The sequence below is a fragment of the Tupaia chinensis genome, unplaced genomic scaffold, assembly GCF_000334495.1.
Source record: "Tupaia chinensis unplaced genomic scaffold, TupChi_1.0 Scaffold138491_1, whole genome shotgun sequence".
Classification (NCBI taxonomy): Eukaryota; Metazoa; Chordata; class Mammalia; order Scandentia; family Tupaiidae; genus Tupaia; species Tupaia belangeri.
The window spans coordinates 571,901-591,801 of NW_006198387.1; positions in this window are offsets into that span (position 1 = coordinate 571,901).

Here is a 19,901-nt window from a genome sequence, read left to right on the forward strand (position 1 = left end):
CGCCCCCTTCCTCAAAAAAAAAAAAAAAAAAGGATAGCCACATTGTACATACACACCAGCAGCCCCAGGCACATCTGCCCAGATGTAATAGTTCCCTGGGTTTGATGGAACAGTAGCTAATCATAGAACTTATCTTAACGTAGAAAAGGAAGCCCCCAACATGATCTAGCCTAGTTTATTGGAAGTCTATAAAAGCTTTTAGCATTAAAGTCTCAGTTAATATTGTCTTACCATAACACTCGTGAACATGTTTCTATCTCTTGGAGGAAAGTGGTTAGGCTAAGGCAAAATTTAGAGTATGCCTGATTCTGCTGGCCAGATCCCATTTTCATGTCGCCTCTCAAGTGTATGATTTCTCATAAAGCAGACGTTGACATTATATACCCTTTCCCTCATGTGGGTTATCCTTGAACTCGCACAGTGCATATTTGGGCTCCCACTCTGCATTCATAGTCTACTTCCTCGACCATCAGATGCCTCATAGGCCTCATCTCATGGCATCAACCATGTCTTTGGGCCTTCAGGTTCTGAGTGTAGATGAACAGAGCTGGTTAGAGGGAAAATGTTTGTCACTATATAGAAAGCTTTGGTACTAACTCTTCCCACTCTGATGAGATAAACTAGACTACATCCTGAACTGTAAGGCCCAACTTTGTGCCCCTGGATAGACCAATACCTACACTATAGCCACTGTAGTTCCTTGTAAAAACTATCATTCCTATGAGCAGAATTAAGGAAAGACACTCCAGATGGCAAGAGCATAAAAAGGAAAGACACTGTGTTCCTAAGATCTAGTGCAGTAGGCTTAAACCTACCCTACCCACTCTTTCGGAATTAAAGGTGGGAGAGAGGGATCTCATAAACTACACAGCCCCATGTTCTTCTTAATCAGCTAGAGCTACAGACATAATCAGTTCAAAAGGAAAAAGGATTCAGTACAAAAAGAATTCATGGAAAGAAGAATTTTTCAAAGTCCTTTGTTCTTCCCATAGAAATCTCTCCTTGTTAGCACAGAAATGGTAAATTACTGAGGCATGTGCAGATGCTCTCTGTTCCTGAACCATGGCCAACATCCCAAATCAATGATGGCTCTCATTCTTGCCAAACCTAGACTATATCTCAATGTGGTGCCCTAAACATCTATATTAGATGATTGGAATTGGCGAGTGTCTGAAATTCTTTACCATCATTACTTAACACCCCAGCAGAGAAGTGCCCATCATCCACATCAGAAAACTTCTGCCTGTGAGTGCTTGAGAAAGTGGTTTAGCTTTTCTCTCCAGACCTTGGAACCTAGAAGCAACCTGTCTCCATATTGTGAGCTTCCCTCTTTAACTTAGGGATGTGGTTGTTATCCTTGGGCCAGGAAAATTAAGAATATCAAAAAAGTCTTGTCTAACTCTTCATGAAATCTCTTCAGCAATCCTTGCCACTAGACCTGAAACCAGTGAATAGGCAGCACAACTCATTTTTCCTCATAGGTTAAATGCTAAGTAGGCCACACAGTTTCACCTGTTCTAACTTCCATCTGGAAATGTGCTTGGCCACTTTGTACAAACAAGCTCTCTAGACAGGTTTATGTACTATGCAGCAAATCCTCTAGAAATAAAAATAATATACATCTTGGAGAAAGGCTAAATCAGACAGGAAGTCAGGACAACAAACTGGGACTTTCCTGAGCCAACTTGGATAAAAGGTCATCTTTGTCAACATTATCCCTAGGAAGTGCCTGGTCTCAGTCTTAGCCTATAGAATGTAGATAGCAGATAGTTTGGGATCAATGTGACTTCACTTTCACCCAAAGTCTAATATCTAGACTGTAAGTAGACCATGTACTTCTCTATTCCATTTGCCTACTTCCCCAGTTAAAAAACAAAACAAAACAAAAACTTAAGGGTATCCTTTTTCAGAGGTACCTAAAACATGTGGCCAATAAATAAGCGAAACAGGATGACCCTGAGCATAGAGACAGATGAGGCCCACCCTGCCATTTGGATGTTCTCAATCCTCAGAAGTGGGCTCCAAGGAGGAGTCTTTTCATCTCACTTCATTCCAGGTCTGTATCTCCTGGAAGCTGGCACACATGGTTGGCGTTCAGCTGAGATCAGTGTGTCGCGTATGTGCAGCATGCTTCATGTGAGTCCTGATGCTGCAATTGGTTTGGTAGATATTTTGAAATTTGGAAAAACCCAATGCATGAGCGAGTTGGTGTTGGGTGGACCCCGCGTTGAGATGTGAACATGGTTACAGTAGGCAAAGCTCTAGTAGCTTCAGCAGCTACTGAAGAAAAGTCCAAGTTTCTAACCAGGCTTCAGTAGGTTTATATATCTGGGATTAGGCAGAGTAAGAATAAACGAGGGATAAAGGGAGATCTTTGAAATAATTTGGGATTTTTTTTTTCCCACTATGGCAAAGAGGTCATATATTTCTTTGGACTGATTAAAATAAGAATGGGTACACAATGGTAACTTGATAGGGTAGTGGCAGATTTGGGGCATTCAGTTGCAATCATGGTTTGTTGCTCTTGGATGTCCACTATATAGTCTTCAGCTTGTTAGCTACATGTTCAGTTAAGCGAAGAGAGTATAATGCGAAGTGGCAAAGGCATCAGTAAAGATGTTGGCCTGTGGACCAAGAGGCAACAGTGGAAAGGATTAGAGAAAGAACATTGCCAAGATACGACTAGTGCTGTTCTGATAATTCTCATTTTCTCTCTTGTAGGTGAGAGTTATGCTTGTGGGTCTGACCATTGAGCCCAGAGAAAAACAAAATGTCTGGCCTTTTGTGGGGGCATACTGGCTGCCACCTCTGGCAGAGATCAAATGAAGGCCAGGCTTGGATTATAGTTCTCCATGATGAGAGGCAGGTTGAAACATTCTATCATCTGAGTAGCATATTCAATTTAGATCCTTCTCCCTTTGCATCTTCTCTTTGGGGAATCCTACTCTGGGCCTTCCTCTCATCTCCCACATGAAGAATGGGCTGAGAAGGCTTCTCAAGTAAGACTAAAGAATGCCACTGGTGAAAAAAGCATGCTGGGTACTTAGGCAGCCTAAACTTTAGGGCGTGGCTTGCTTGTCTTGCTCCATCCAGAATGAGGGCCTGACAAACAGTATCTTGTTGGCCAATTATCCAGTTTCTGAAAGCCGGGAGCCAAATGGAATTCTAGGAACTTGTTAGCCATTCCAGATTACCGGATGCTCAGTTAGAGTTTGGGGCCATGATAATAATGACGAGACTGGGCATCTGCCCACCCCTCAAGGACCCCAGTAATCAGCTGCACAAGATCTAGTGGTTCTGAACCTAGCTTCTTATGGACAAACTAAGCCATTTTCATTTGTGGTGTACAGACGAAATCATGCCTTAGAAGTGGAGAACCAATACCGAAACTTTGCTCAGACTCTTCCCAATGCACCAGCTGTCTGGGAGCCAGGAGCATGAGCATCAGCCCTGCCTCTTCTACCCTCCACGTGATACCAGGAAGCTCTCTTACTGCATCTTGATCTCTCCATCTGACAGATGCTTGGCTCATACCAGGCTTTCTTCAAATCTGACATTTACTGATTTGTTGCATTATCACCACTCCTAATGTTTTGATCAAGGGACTTGGCATTTTAATCTTTCTTTTCTTTTCTTCCTTTTTCTTTTGCTTAAAAAAAAAAAAAAGCATCAAATCAGGAATTCAAGTCTGTAGCCAATGAACTTTCCGCCCCCGTGATGAGAAACAATCCCCAGAATCCCAAGGAAACCGAGGTCCAGGACTCGCCCCAGGGGAGGATTCTGCGTACACATAACTGATTTTGTCTTAACAAACAAAACTTTGTGACGTCCTTCCCTCCCCCAGTGAAGTCAATGACTTTCAACTTCCTTTCCCTTCCAAAGCCCTCGCAGAATCTTAGACAAATTAAAGCAAGCGCACTTGATCTTCTCCCCAGATGTTTTGATCACAGAAGGGCCACATATGTGCACACATTCTTGGATATTTTTAGATGTTTTACAGGATCCAAAGCTCTAACTGCTTTTTCACTCTGTGCTTTGTGGCCGCTGCTGGGAGACGCTCTGCCAAGGCAGCCAAGGCAGAGTCTGATGGAATCGGGCCTGGCACGGGGGAGGCGTCTCGGAGCTGCCCCCTCAGTGACGTGTGGAGAAGACTCTGCTCTGAGCGATTCTTGGAGACTGAGGACCTTCAGGCCCTGGAGTCTCTCTAGCCACTGAGAGGGAACAAATCATTGCCATGTAAAAATGATGGGTTATACAGATACTTTCTGGACATAACCGGCTTCCAATTATGGCTGCCAGTTCCTTCAAACACACACAAAACCCCCAATAAAGACGTAGCAAGGTATAGTGGTAAACACAGTGGGCAACAAGCCAGGAGATGCTCTTCCAGCTGACTGTTTGACCAGTGCCTGTAGTAGGCCTCAGTTTCTCCAACTGCAAAACAGGATGCATCACACAGGTATCACAGAGGTCTGAACAATAGGCCCTGCAGATTGACCCCCTGTTTTTGTAAAGAGCATTGTATCAGGACATCGCCGTGCCCACTTGTTTACGTATATTGCCTGTGGCTGAGCTACGACGGCAGAGCTGGAAATGACGCAGTACACAAATCTAAAATATTTACTCTCTGACCCTTTCGGAAAATGTTTGCTAGCCTCTGATGTAGCAAATGTGGTACTCACCACTCCAGGATAGGCCAAAGGTGCCTTTCTGCCAGCAGTAGGACTCTCCTTTCTCTTGGGAGAGGGGAGACAGAAGTTAACCATGGGCAAATCCTGAAAGTGTTTCTTATTGTTTCCCAGAGCAGCACAGCAGGATTGAACCCCAGATGCCCGCACAGCAGTATCCTCCTCACTAGGCCCTGTCTCTGCATCCTTTTCTTCCAGGTCTCCCCTCCCCACACCCCTGTTAGTGCTTCCTGGGGTCTCTTCATCCAAAATCCTCTTGCACCCAAATCTTTGACTATGGGCCACTTCTGGGGTGCCCAGCCTAGTGAAGCTCTTGTGCACCTTCTTTTTTTCCTCCCCTGACTGGTGCCCCATCTGCTCTGAGCTGCTCATTGTCTTCTGTACATAGAATTGCCGCTGGTGCCCCATCTGCTCTGAGCTGCTGCTCATTGTCTTCTGTACATAGAATTGCCACAACATGGGATGTGTTTTCCCAAAGGCTCCCTCTGAAGGGAAGGGGAGATGGTGCTGCATGAAGTGAGTCCTGACCATGGGAGGATCCTTGGGCTTCTGTGAAGTGTGCTTTCTCTCTGCAAGCCTTTCGGGGAATTTCTGGGTGCTGAGTGTGCACTCCTGCCAAGCAGTCACTGTGTTTCTTTGACACCTTTTTGTGTAGTGGTGGCTCTTCCCTTGTCTTGCTTCCCAAGTTTTTCCTCACTCTAACCACCCTGAGTTTGCACCTTCCAATAAAGCCCCAACGGTGTAATTCTTGCCTCAGGCTCTGCTTTTTAGAGGACCTAGGCTAAGGTCTGGAGTTGGCTTAAATATCTCTAAAGACTCTCACCTCTGACCTAACAGGCTTCTAAATATCGTTCCTCACATATATAAGGAGAAAAAAATATCATAACCCACTGGACTGGCCATGAAGTGCTATTTAATTCCCATAGAGTTTAGTTTCTGAGGCATGTCAGGGATATTGTTCAATTCAAATCATTTTAACAGGATGTTGTAATAGTTATTAATGATATTTATTAAGTTCTACGTTAGGCCTTGAGTTAAGTACTTTAAAGGCACTAAGTATTTGAGGGTGAGAGGAAGGGAATCAAAGCAAAAAAGAAACAAAACATTTAAGGGACACAAAAATGGAAAATTATCCGTCAATGATAATGTGTATGATAATATCTTTCACTGGACTAATACACAGTATATTCATGCTGGGAAAACTCATTTTACAAGCTGTAATGATATACGGTGTTGAATGTAAAAAAATAAACTGGAAAAAAATTCTCACTAAACCTTGTCAGATTATATTACCCTCATTATACACAAAAGGGAGATAAAGTTCAGAGAGGGAAGGCCACTTATCCTAAGTTGCACAGTAAGTGGCCAAGTCAAGGATTAAACCAAGCGTGATGGATTCCAAAGATGTGTTCATAATTATAGGCTTTGCTACACACGATATAGAAAAGCATAGTACTCTTTCAAAATTCTGTCTTTGGATAGGCATTTCATTAACGAAGCTATATGGATGGCTCAGAAACACATGGAGAGATGCTTGACACCATTCCTCATTAAAATCATACATAAAACCATAATAAGATACCACTATGTGCCCACTAACATGGCAAAAATGAAGACTGATCAGGTCTATGATGGATGGGGATGTAGAGGAGTTGAAACTCTCATACATTGCTAGTGGGAACGTAAAATGGCACAATTACTGGAAAAATAGTGTGGTGGTTTTTCAAAATATGTATATATATAACTGATCATATGATCCAGAAATTCCATTTCTAGGCATTTACCCAAGAAAAGTAAAACCATTGGTCCACACGAAGACTTGTATACAAATGTTCTTGACAATTTTATTTGTAATAATAAAAAACTGGAGATTGCCCAAATACCCACTGGCAGATGAAAGGATAAACAAATTGTGGTATATCCATGCAAATGGAATACTACTCAGCAATAAAATAGAAAGACTTTTCAATATGTGCAATGTAGCTGAACCTCAAAGTTATTATGTTGAGTCAAATAAACCAGACAAAAAAGAGTGCATACTGCATGATCCCATTTATATAAAGTTTTAGAAAATGTAAATTAGTTCACAGCAACCAAAAGCAGGTCAGTAGGTGCTCATGGAGAATATGAAGAGGTAAGAAAAGAATGGAAAATAAAGGAGCAAGAGACCCAATTGTGGTGTGCAGATGGTAGAGAGCTGCTGTATAATACTGGAGCCATATGGGAAGGCTGGGGGTCAGGTGCTGGGTTGACCTGAGAACACTGAGTGCACTCGTGATCCTGGCTAACTGGAGATCTAATGGGAGGATAACAGCATGGCCAAACGTTGTTGGGGCCCCTGTATTTCTCTCATGAAAGTAAGACACTTCAAAACCAAATGGAGGGTGATAGTTACGTCCTTTGTCTCAATTGCAGTGATGGTTTCATGGGAGTATATATATGTCAATGCTATAAAATTGTACATTTTCAATATGTGCAATTTGTAGGTCAGTTATATCTTAGCAAAGTTGTAAAAAAAAAAAAAACAAGACAAATTCTGTGGATATCTGAGCATACAGAAAATAACACTGAAGAATTGTTTTGGGTCTTTTGGGATTGCCTGTGGACATAAAACCAGTGTTGCAAGAATGAGCTGATAGATCTTGTGCTGGCTGGCTCTGAACAGGGCTGTCCAAAGAGAGCTGGAGGTGGATGCAGTACTTGGCAATTTGAATAGAGTCCCTTTAGCTCTGTGAGCCTCACTTTCTTTATCTGTAAAATAGGAATCTCTCTCATTTCTCTACCTTCTCCATGAAGCTGACTTGAGGAAAAACAAGTGACCTTGCTTTCAAGTATAAATAACCAACTTTCTCCATCTATTTAGCATGGTCTACCAAAACACTTGAAGGTGATCCCAAGCCCGGATGCCTTTTACACCCCATCCCTACCCCCTGAGTTGTGCTAGGAGCTTACAGATTCTCCTCTGGGTCTGGCAGACCATGGCCCATTTGGTCTCAGGCAGATTTTCTGCTCCTCTACTACTTTGTTTGCAGATCCCATTTGACTGGTCCCCTGGGACTTTTTCCTGCTTCTGCTTCCCACCATTTTTCAGGATCCAGTTGACTCACATCTCCCTCTGCATTTTCTCTAGCTCCTCAAGTATTTTCTGCCATTGAGGGGCCAGATCTGTCCATCCACTGCATAATCAGGAAGAACTCACTGGTTAGTATTGTTCAAGGTCACCTTGGGCACTGGGAAGACAGATCCCGATGTAGAGTAAACCCACAGTCAGATGGGAAAGATAGATATACAAGCTAGCCACCTTAGCACCTATACTGTGTGAGTCCTACAGCAGAATGTCTCTGTACAGCCCTAGGGATGAAGGGCAGGCAGGGTAGTGATGAGAAAGGCTTCTCGGAAGAGGAGATTTCACAGCTGGGTCCAGGAGGATGGATGAATGTCTGGCAAAAGTGGGAGGACAGTATTCCAAACAAGAAGGAAGTCTCCTTCCTCAAGGGCAAGGGCCTTGGAGTATTTGGGACTCTGTGCATGGTCTGATGTGACAAAAACCCAGCAGAAGGTGAGGCTGAAGGGTAAGCCAGGGCTAGATCACAAAAGGACATTTTGCTGTACATACTGAGCAGATTGGGCTGGAATCTGAGCACTGGGCAGGCTCTAAGCACTGAAGGGCTCTAAGTTTGGAGTGAGAAGTCACAGCTCACTTTGGTGGTCATTCATGCCTAGATCTTGGCCAGGAAGACTTCAGTATCTCCAGGCTAGGTTTCTCAACAGTGGCACTGTCAACATTAAGGGACCAGATAATTCTTTGCTGGAGAGATAGGGGGAGGTCTTTCCTGTGTTTCATAAGATGTACAGCACCCCCGGCTTCTACCCACTAGATGCCAGTAGCACCCCATTCCCACACCAGTTTTGACAACCAAGGTATCTCCTAACAGAGTCAAGTATCAGTTGAGTGGCCAGCCAGCTCCTGATTGAGATTTTTTGTTTTTAGGTATGTATACAGATGGTCCTTTCCGTGTTTGCCCTCTTCCCTCTCTCTAAGGCCTGGCAAAGCCCAGCGTTAGCCTTTCCGCTGGGTACACCGAATGGTGCCCTTGGCTCCTGCACAGCCTCACATCAGCACCTGTAGCTCAGGCTCCCTGCTCACGGGGGCTCTGGCTGGGCTGCCTGTGGGAGGCTGGCTGCCAATAGCTCTGTGCACCTCTGCATCAGGCCAATAAGGCACCTAATCCCCTGTGGGGCACACCACGAGTGTCCAGGAGTCTCCTGGATGGGTTCCTGCCTTGAGATCAGCTGGGATAAGAGCTGCCCAAGCCTGTTGGCTCAGTCCCTTCTGTCTCTCAATCTCACTGTCTGTCAAGTGCTAGCTTGGAGGGACGAGTCAGCTCAGGAACCCTGCCAGGAGAGGGCATCAGGCTGGGGACATAGGGCAGGTGGTGGCAGCTGGAGGCCATGTGACCGCTGGAGGCTGTGTGTGTCACAGGGCAGAGCTGGCCGCTGGCTCGTTCCTTGGCTTAATCAGAGAAGCATTCACATGACTGCTCTGTGGGAGCCTTCACGCTGGGGGCAGGAGAGGGTGTAGGAGGGAGAGGGAAGTGTTTTAAGGATCCAGGCTGGAAATACAAAATATGTTTGTGAATCACAAGCTGATACTCATCACATGACCACACTGGCTTTGCCAATGCAGACATCAGGCTTTGGGCACAAGAGAAAAATCCATCCCACCCTCTGTTATGTGCAGCCATGGTGATCGAGTGAGGGACACTTGGAGTGGAGTAGGAGGCCAGGGAGCCAGCCCTGGGACCAGTATCCATCTCCTGGGATGTCCTCAAATCCAGAACAGCAAACCAGCCACCCATTCTAGCACTTTCCATATGCTCATTCAGATCTTAGTCTCTCAATAGCCCCATTTCCCGGTGAGAAAACCAAGGCCGTGAGCAATTCCTCCTTGCTCATTTTCTTTCTTCCTTAGGGTTTCCAGAGTTAATTTTGTGGTTATTGTTGCTGCTTTAATACTCCCACCATCAGTTTCTCACTGTGGTTCCAGACTGCAGACACTGGCAGGTCCTTCTTCCTGAAGGGATGTGGAGTGGTGAGGAGGGACCCTAAAAGCATCCTGCTTTCATGGGAGAGACCTCCAGGAAGGCTGGGGCCCAGGATCCCATGCACATAGGGTTAGGATTGCAGGAGCCTCTGAGTCAGAGACGTGCCAATGGCTGCCAGGATGAGAATGTGCCTGGCAGGCCTCGGAAAGCTCTGGAGGCTTCTGCCCCTCAGGAATGAGAGGAAAGCCCTGAGGATTCTCCAGTGGCCCCACCTCACAGCTCCGAGAGGGCCAGCAGCTTTATTTAGCTGTGCCGAAATCCCACAGCCCTGCAACAGGACTCCTAAGCCCATGTCCTTGCTGTGATGAGGACAAAAGCTCGTGAGCTGGCTCTGCCCCCTCTGGGAAGAGAGCCACCTGCCTCGTGCTTATGGAATGTTTCACCTCTACGGTTCTCACTTTTAAAATACGTGTAATGCATTTACTCTCATTGCATAAGCAAGAAATATCCAGTGTAGAATGTTTGGGAAATCCAAAGAAATACAAGAGGGGAAATTAAACATTTGCCATTGTCTCACCAATCAGAGACAAACTACAATGTCGATATATAGTTTTCTCATCTATTTTCCCACCTTGGATGCATGTATAGCTCTCAAAAGAAAAACCAGAATCATACTTTAGGTAAGTTTAAAAAGAGGATTGAGAGTAGTGCACATAGAGTAGTGGGCGCAGCTGTTGAGTGCACAGCCTGTCAGTGGGTCACTGGAAAAGTCATGATGTGCTTTTCTATGCAAAGCTGCGTCATGATGTTTCTGATGACCCAATGCATTTCAACATACTATTACACCCTTGAGACCGGTGCTCAGATCTTGATATAAAGAATTTCCAGATCCCAGTTAACACATCATGTCTTTTCTCAGTCAATAGCTACAGTCCATCTTTCCATCAAGAAATAACCAATATTGGGGCCAGGAGGTGGTGTGGTGGTTAAGGGCACTGGACTCCCACATAGTTGATCGAGGTTCAAGTCCTGGACCTGGTGGCTTGCTTTCTCACTTTCTTTCTCTCTTTCTCTACCCTGTCCCTCTCTGGTCAAATAAAAATAAATAAATAAATAAAGTTAAATAAAATAATTCTTTTTTTTTTTTTTTTAAGAAAGAAATAACCAGTACTGTGACTCCCATCACAACAGATTAGATTTGCCTTCTCTTGAGTGTTATATAAACGAATTCATGTAGTGTACATTTCTGTGTCTGACTTTTTCGGGAGACCTGTCATATCTACCACAAGGCCTGGCCTGGGAGAGGCACATGACATTGGCATGTTACATGTGCATTGGGTGTATGCTGAGTAATTGAATGAATGAGTGAAGGAGTGAGTGAGAGAACAGACTTTGGTTATGGTGTGATCTCCTAATCAGCTGCTGTGCTTCTCAGTAACCCCCTGGGGGTCCACGCTGGGAAGGAAGGCAGGGAGGTGGCTCATGTAACATTCTGGATGAGAGCAGATGACCACATGAATTGCAGGGGAGGCAGTGGGGAGAGCAAGAACCAGGCAGGTTGTTACTGCCTGTCCTATCTGCCGGGCACTCACAAGGGTTGGGCTGGTGCCCCATGAGCAACAGGACTGAGGGTATTTTTAGAAATCCCATCACACAGAGCTGCCACTTGACTCTGGGGCTGCCCACTGCCATAATGTCCCATGGCTTGATGCAGAGCCTGGATCCTGGGTTAACCCCTGTGCTATGAGCCCATGACCCTCTATGACCCAGCTGTGCAGGTGAGAACCATGCTCAGCAGCAGCTTGGGATGGGTAATATGTCCAAAGCAAGAGGACATGGGTGTCACTGGGGCTCATTCCACTGGGAAATGCTAGCATTTGGCTCTTGGAGAATGGATGCTGTCATCCTGCACCCTAAAGAACAGACACTTATTCCTCAAGATCAGTTATTACAACGCCATTCCAAGTCAATGTAGTCCCCTTAACTGTTTACAGGCACTGAGGTTGGAAAGGACCCCTCTCCTGCCCAGATGGGTTGAGACCCATCTGGTGCTGGAGGCCCTTGGACAGTCTTTTCCATCTCAGGCTCAGCTTTCACACCTCCCTTTCCACTTCCTCTATATCCAGCACCCTAGCCTCATCCACTGCTGTTTCTTGCCTGCCCTGTCTAGCCACTTCCTTTCTCTGTCTACTCTTGTTCCTTCTTATCCATTCCACCCTGTGGCCAGGGGTCAGACACTCTCCACAGCTGCAACCTGGACAAGATGTCTGGGCCCTGCAGGAGAAAGAGCTGTTTCACAGAGAAGGGTGGAGCCAGGATGGCAGGAGAGAGCCGCTGGACCCCACAGGTGGAGAGGAGCCATGGACAGGGCACTGGAGCTACCAGAGACACTGCCCCTGGCGAGAGGTCTGATGGAGAGGCCCAGGGTAGACAGCACCAGGTCACATAGGTCAGCCTGAAAGCAGGCAGGATTTTATTATCTGATTCAAATGTATTGCTCTTGAGTCTTCTCTTTGGGTTTATGAGTGATGGGTCATGGAAGAGGAAGAGAAGGGGACATGGGTCGTTTTTCAGAATGACTTGGGAGCTGGCGATGGTATTGGGAATACAGGAAATCAGTTCCTGATGAGCTGTTGGGCTACTAGGTGGTCACGTTATAAACGTCCAAACCATAGACGAACAGGCTTTGAGCAAGCTGTTAGAACCAGTCACAGTTATTGAGTGTTTCGGCAACGTGTGACCTGGCACGGTTTGTGAATGCCGTCTCTGAGAAGGGTGACGTTTTAAATTAGCAGTGCTTGGGGAGGGGGGGGGTTCTAGCTGGAAAGAGACCACCCCTCAGCTGACTAGTGCTGTCCTCCACTGGGTGATTGATTAATGGTCAGACATGCTCAGGGGAGGAGGAGCAGGATCACAACAAGCCACCTGTGCCCGTCTGCCAGTTAGGATGAAGGGCCAAATCACAGGGTCAGAAATGTGTCCTGGCCAGAGAACATGAGCTGAGCAGCTGTCCCTGGCATGCTGGCCACAAGCGGTCCCCTTACCAATTCAGTCTCAGGAGTAAGAGGTCCCCAGTGGTCAGAGGATATGTGAGTGCCACAGCTCTAGTCAGAGGGAGGCCAGGCAGCCTGCTCCTGGACCCTCATGCAGATATGAATCCAGGAGCTGGAAAGGAGCTCTTTCAGGCCAGGATGGATAATGCTCCCAGCGTTCCCTGTGGCCAGATGGATGAGTCCTTGGAGCTCCGGGGGCCAGCTTGAAAGAGGAGACTGGGAGCTAAGTGTGTTACCATGAAATAATTCCTAGATTGCAACACATTCCTGAGCTTGGAGCAGAATGAGATGAGGGATGTACTATGCCCCCAATAATTAAATGATGTTTTATGAATCAAAGGCATCATTTTCCCCAGACATGTTTGCATTTTGTATTTTTATCAGCAATTGCAAAAAAGATATAAGATGCAAGCTTGTTAACTATGTACAGAAAATAAAGCCAGGAGGGCTGTCTGAGACCCAGGAAAGGGCCCCAGATTCAGATCTCAAACCCTCTCTCTGGTGGAGAGAAGCATCCAGAAGCATCTGGCCAGAGATGGCGCTTGACCTCCTTCAGTGCTCAGGGTCTCTCCACCTCGGCACCACTGCCACTGCAGTCCGGATCACTCTGCTGCAGGGCTGCCCTGGACATTGCAGGGTGTGGAGCAGCATCGCTGGGGAGCAGAGGGGAAAAGATTACCCACTGTCAGGGCCACGGCTGCTCCTCCTCTCTCTGACAACCAAGTGTCTCTGGGGGACAAAAATCACACCTGGTTAGAACCACCTTCCTAACTGTCCTTTGCATTTTCCTGCTTGCATGGTAGCTCAGGTCATGCCAAAGTACTCATAGTTCAGGGCTGGGTAGTGACACAGTGGTAACACAATCACCAATATCAGAAGGGCCCTGGGTTCACATCCTGGGACTCCCCTGAGCACTCTGGACACGTACATGTGATTGTGATCTGGGTCAGGTGAGACTGGGGGTGGATCATACCATGAAGACCCTGTGGTGGGTAATCTGTCTGTCTGTCTCTCAATAAGTAAATAACATTTTTCAAAGGACTCATTGCTTAAATAAAAATAAACAACAACGCCCCCCACACTTTTCCACAACTTTTCCAGATCTTTACACAAATCCCTCCCCATTCCTGCCCTTTGCTGCTTCATAAAATCCCATTTGTCCTTGAAACTTCATCTCCAGCATCCCTTCCCTGAAGACGCCATCTCTGGCACTCCCAGATAGCTGATGCACTCAGGATCCTCTGGAGCCCTGGCTGTCTGGATTTTAATATCTTGCTGGTGATGTCTCTCCCATTGGTCTCTGATCTCTCTCACCTATGCTCCCCACGACTTGGTATGTGGCCCAGCACAGAGTGGACCCCGGTAAATCCTCCCTGAGTAATACCATTTAATGACTCATTCTAGCTGATCACAGGATGCACTAATCAAAAATGTTTTCTGGATCTTAATAAAGACGAATGGCTGCAGTAGGTTGTACATTTCCTTTGAAAGATGCTTGAGGATGGGCACCGACCCCCGCCAAACTCTGCCTGCATCCGGAGCAAGGGCTCAACCTCCTCGTTCTTAATGCAAATGTGCCCCATCCTGTCCAACCACCAAGCCCCGCCCTGCCGCTCCCAGTACTCTAGGCTGCGGGACTTCCTCCAGCTCTCCCCTCTTCATTGTCAAAACCGGAACAGACTGCGCAGAAGGAACGCGTTTGGTGCTGAGACCAGAGCCAGGGCAGTACGCAGCAGATCCAGACAATCTGCTCCGCTCCTCCCAAGGAGAGGAAAGGCTTTTATTTCTTGCTGACATCCGTCAGCGAAGGGGAAGCAAGGGATGCTCACACTACACTGGCACACCTCATCAGGCCTTATATGGCCAGGCTTCAGTGCGTGTGTGTGTGTGTGTGCGTGTGTGTGTGTGTGTGTGTGTGTGTGTTGGGAGAGGTGATGTGCACATACATGCTAAAAGCTAAAGGAAAGCTCATGGTCTCTCAGATACAAAACACCTTTACGCTCAACCTCCGTGGCATGCTTACATTGCTTCCTTAGTTCCCCCCACATACACACACACCCACAGCACTGGAGACCTCAGTGACAGGGACCTCTCAGCACCTTACTGAATATTAGATAACTCCGTCCAGCAGAAAGCTTTTGGCCAGTCTGATGGTTTACCCTTTGGTCCTATGTCCTAGTCTTTGTTCCACTTGGAAGTGGTCCAATCCTTCTCCAGGAAAGATTTCAGAGGCAACTACATTCCCACCCAAATCCATTCTGGCTAACAGGGCCCAGTTTTCTCAGCAGTTCTCTCCGTGACAGTTTTGAGCCCCTTCCCTTTCTCATTCCCCTTTGCTTGTTAGCATAATAGGCAGCATGATACCCTGGTTTTCTACAGTTCTCAGAGAGTAAGTTATTTAGGATGAACGCATTTTCCAGAGGGCCAAGGAGTAGCTTCTTCTTCTTCTTTTTTTTTTTGAGAAGTTTTCTCTAGAGGACACATGCGCTCGCCAGACAGACAGAGACAGAGATACAGAAAGCGCTCGCCAGACAGACAGAGACAGAGATACAGAAAGCGAGAAATCATCCCCAGGGTGGATGGCCATGCCGCAATCCCTTCTCCTCCATTCTCCTCTCGGGATCTTGGGCATGCACGCACACGCGCCCGGCGTGAGTTTCAAGCTACTGGGTCCGGGACGCAAACCGCAGTTGACTACGTGGGAGTCCAGCAACATAGCCATTAAGCTAACTGCTGGTCCCAGGAGTAGCTTTTTGAGCAAAAAGCTTTTTAAAAAGCATGATACAAAACTTTTTTTTGTTTTTTTATTATTATTTTACATTTAATCACCGTATATCATTATAACACACAAAATGAGTTTCCCAGCACAAATACATGTAAATTTGTCTAGTTTAAGTTATTATCATACACATTATCAACAGATAATATTTCATTTTGTGTTCCTTAAATATTTTGCTTTCTTTTCCCCTTGATTCCCTACCTCTCATCCTTCCCCATTTGTCGCCCTCTTCCCACACTGTCTCTAATATCCACAATTGCTTTTCATGTTTTTATACCTTCAAATCTTTCAGTGTTTGCCATGGAGTGCAGATATTCAGTATATATTAAGTAGGGACATACAATGCCTCTCTTTCATAATCTGTCTTGCTTTTCTTAGCAGTAAATAAGGGACTGATAGCCAAAATAAATAGGAAACTCAAGCGGCTTACCCACAAAGAAATAAACAATCCAATGAAAAGATGGGCTCATGAGCTAAACAGACAGCTCTTTTAGAAAGATATACAAACAGCCAAAAATCATATGAAAAAATGTTCAACACCCCTTATGATAAAGGAGATGCAAATCAAGACCACAATGAGATACCACCAAACCCCAGTCAGAATGGTTAAGATTTAAAAAAATAAAGAATGATAAGTATTGACAAGGCTGTAGTGAAAAGGGACCTCTCCTACACTGCTGGTGGGAATGTAGATTAGTACAGCCACTGTGGAGAACAATATGGAGGTTCCTCAAAGAGCTACAAATAGAACTACCATATGATCCAGCAATTCCATTTCTGGGTATCTACCCAAAGGATAAGAATACACTCTGTCGGAAAAAGCACTTGCACATCTGTGTTTATTGCAGCATTATTCACTATTGGTAAGACATGGAACCAACCCAAATGCCCATGAACAGATGAATGGATTGAAAAAGTGTGGCACATATACTCTATGGAATACTACTCAACCATAAAAAAAAAATGAGATCCTGGCACTTGATAGAAAGTAAATAGAAAACTTTTAAACATGCAGGATGTAGATTCCTTTCAGACTGGATACATCCTTGCCATTTTCACTGATGTTCCTCACTGCCTGTCACCACTTCTCACTACACCTTCCTGCACCTCTTTGTGGATCACTTTCCAACATGACTAGCCTCTTTTGTGCCATCACTGAGAAAACTAGGACCAAAGAGAGGAAGCCACAACAGGTCAGATGACACCTGGATATGTGAAGTATCTTCTAAAGGTTGGGTTGTTCCGGGGGGTGGGGGGAAGGGTGCCACCAGTTGGAAAGAGCTCTCTACAGAGGAGGTGTGTGGGTGAAGGCTCGTGGTAGGGATGTCCCTGAGAGAACTTGACTATGGGTCTGCTCGGGTTTAGACCAGGTGCCCCAGAGTCTCCTCCAGCCTTGCTATTTTGTGATGGATTCCAAGGTTCTACCCCAGCATTTCATGTGAAGTGAGAACCCCTGGTTCTTTGTCAGTTGTTGGGGAGAGGAAAGTCAAATAGCTGCAGAACATTCCTCAGCCTCTGTGGTGAGCTGAGCCCCTCAGGAAGGGGAAAAGCACAGGGTGGTGACAGGCAAGAGGAAAGGGGACATGGCTCTGTTTCCTGTGTTGGAGGACTAAAGTGTCACCCAGAGAGCTTGCCTAGAAATGCCCCTCCATCCAGTGCCAAGCACTAAAGAGACATTCTGTGAAGTCCAGGGGAGATGGAGGGATTTCTCTGGCCACCTTGGGCAGCAGAAAGGGACAGTGATGGTCTTAGGTCAGATTCCCCAGAGCAGGGAGAGAGGGAGTGCGGTACATGTGGTGTACTGAGGCAATGCTTTTCAGAGAACATTTGCAAGGGAAGGGGTGAAGATGCAGGGTAGGGACAAACGCAGGTGTGATTGAGCTTAGGGCTACCAGATGTAATGTTTCAGGTAAACAACAGGCAAGTTTTTATAATAATTATGTTACAAGTATGTGGGACATACTTACACTAAAAATGTATCCCTTATTTATCAGAAATGTAAATTTAACTGACACCCTCTGTTTTTATTTGCTAATTCTGGTAACCTAGTCTTGGCTAAACAATTGGCCCCAATTACCCCAAAATGAAGTAATTGGTGGGGGGAGGGGGTAGCACTTCTAGTGCTACTAGGTTATTGGAAAAGTCATGAAGTGTTTCTCTGTGCTAAAATCCATCATAACTTTTCTGACAACCCAATAAAACTGAAACTTAGCCTGGTTTCCTTAAATTGTGGTTCTCAGGCAAAGTTACCCTTGATCTAATCTTTGGGAGGGGAGTGGGAGCGGGCTGGGTCTCTGGAGCTTAAAACTTATTGCAGAGGTGTTCTTTCTGCAGGGGCGAGGGTGACTTGTGGATTCTGGTGTCACTTAGGCATTGTCTGTGGTGGTGGTGGTTGGGGGTAGGTATGGGAAGGAAGTTGTAACCTCACAGAGAGGCAGCTCCCACCTCCCGAGAGTAAGTCTGTGGAGAAAAGGGGCAGCTAGGAGTCATTAGCAGGCAAATGGATGTCACTGATAGTTGCTGGGGGGAGTGCGTGGGTCCTTAAAAGGGGGGCAGGATGCGCACTACAACATTTACCACACTGTCATTGTCTCTGCTGCCCAAGGGCTCCATTCCATTCTCAGAAGAGGCAAAAACTCCACCCCATTGATCTCTGACTGTCTCCTCTGTTGTAGGCTAGATGCTGTGAAAATCCCAGCACAGACCAGCCTAGGACAGCTACAAAGTTCATGAAGAACACTCAGAGCCCAGAGAAGGGCACTGGATTCCTTCCAATTGGGAGAGAAGATCACAGAAGGTACCACATAGAGTAATATGGGAACTGACCTTGAAAATAAGTGGGGCCTTGATGAGGGTTGGGAGCCGTGACCCTGGTGGGAAGAGTGTGGCCAAGGCATGAAGGTCGGAGTCATGGGGGTCAATGAATGGTGGTCTTCGGTCAAGTCCCCCAAGAAGCAGTTACAGGGGACTTGAATTCCTTTTCCATAAGCCAGTTAAGTGCAAGACCTTGCCAGCTTGCAGATTCTGGGGCAGGTTTTGCCTGCACTGACAAAGTGTCTGCTCTGAGCAAAGGGATTTATTTTCTGACCAAAGATAATGCTCTGGAAAAGCACTGGCGGCCCTGCTGACCTGGGGATGCCCGAGCACCTGGGGAATGTCCCAGCTCCTGGCAGAAGAGGCCTGGCCACCCAGCCCTGGCCCAGATCCATGGGAAGACAAGCTTCCTTCTCACCTTTCCAGTATATCCTGAAACCAGAAACCTCATGACACTGGCTCCTCTTTCACTGCTCTGAGATTTCGGCTTTGGCTGAGGCAGGACACCTCCACTGCAGAGAAGCCTGAGAAACTGCTGGGACAAAGGTGCAGAGAGGGTCAGCCAGGGAGAGCGATGGGACCAATCCCAAATCGGTGTCCCCATTTCTGGGATGAGCTCGGCCCAGAATTGCCAGAGCTTAGTACCTGAACCTTCCCATTGGCCTAGACATTTCTTTTCAGCCCTTTTCAAGGGCACAGGACTAGTAAGCCTTTGTAGCAACTACGGACTTGTTATGTGACCTTGTACATGTCACTTGGCCTTCCTGAGCCCTCTGGACATGTACGCTAATGATAAAAGCATCAGCACAGCAATGAAGTCTTGCTGCATTTGCCAGCTCGCAAAGCTTACACTTACACACTCATGTCAACATTTCTGTGGATTGAGAAGTGGGTGAGCAGGCGAGAAGTGGCATTAGGATCGTCATGTCAGGGCAGAAGGAGGTAAATTATATACAGACAATTTGACTTGTCTAATGTTACAGCCACTGGGCTTCTGGGCGTAGGCTCCTGACTTGAGGACACCAGGAAGACAATAATCTCTTATCAGAGTCTCCAGGAAATGTCTGAGCCAGAGTCAGCAATTTGAAAGTTTCAGTTATGGGGACTCAGGGGGCATTTGGTTTCTCTGTGTTTTCTGACACCTGTAGTAGCTGGGCGAAGGAGGGCAGGGCATCCTACAGTGAGTGGGCCCTGTGTTCTGCTTCCACTGCAGTCTGCAGCAGATTCAAATCGGCGCCTTTTGCTCTCAGAAATGCAATAAAAATATTTCACCCTGAGGACACAAGCCAAATTGATTGTTGTGGGGAATAAAATAAGATTTGTCACATGGGGTTTCTCTGGGACGTTTTATGTCTGCAAGGTGTTTTCAGCTGTCCTTTTTAGACCTAAGGGTGACTGCATTCAGATCAATCACTGCTCAGAATCTGAGAAGCAGACTGAGGATGGGCTCTGACGTGGGGAAGATCTCTTCTTGTTGATGGGGGTGGGGGGCAGTACTGAAAAAAGGAGCAGAACTAGGGAA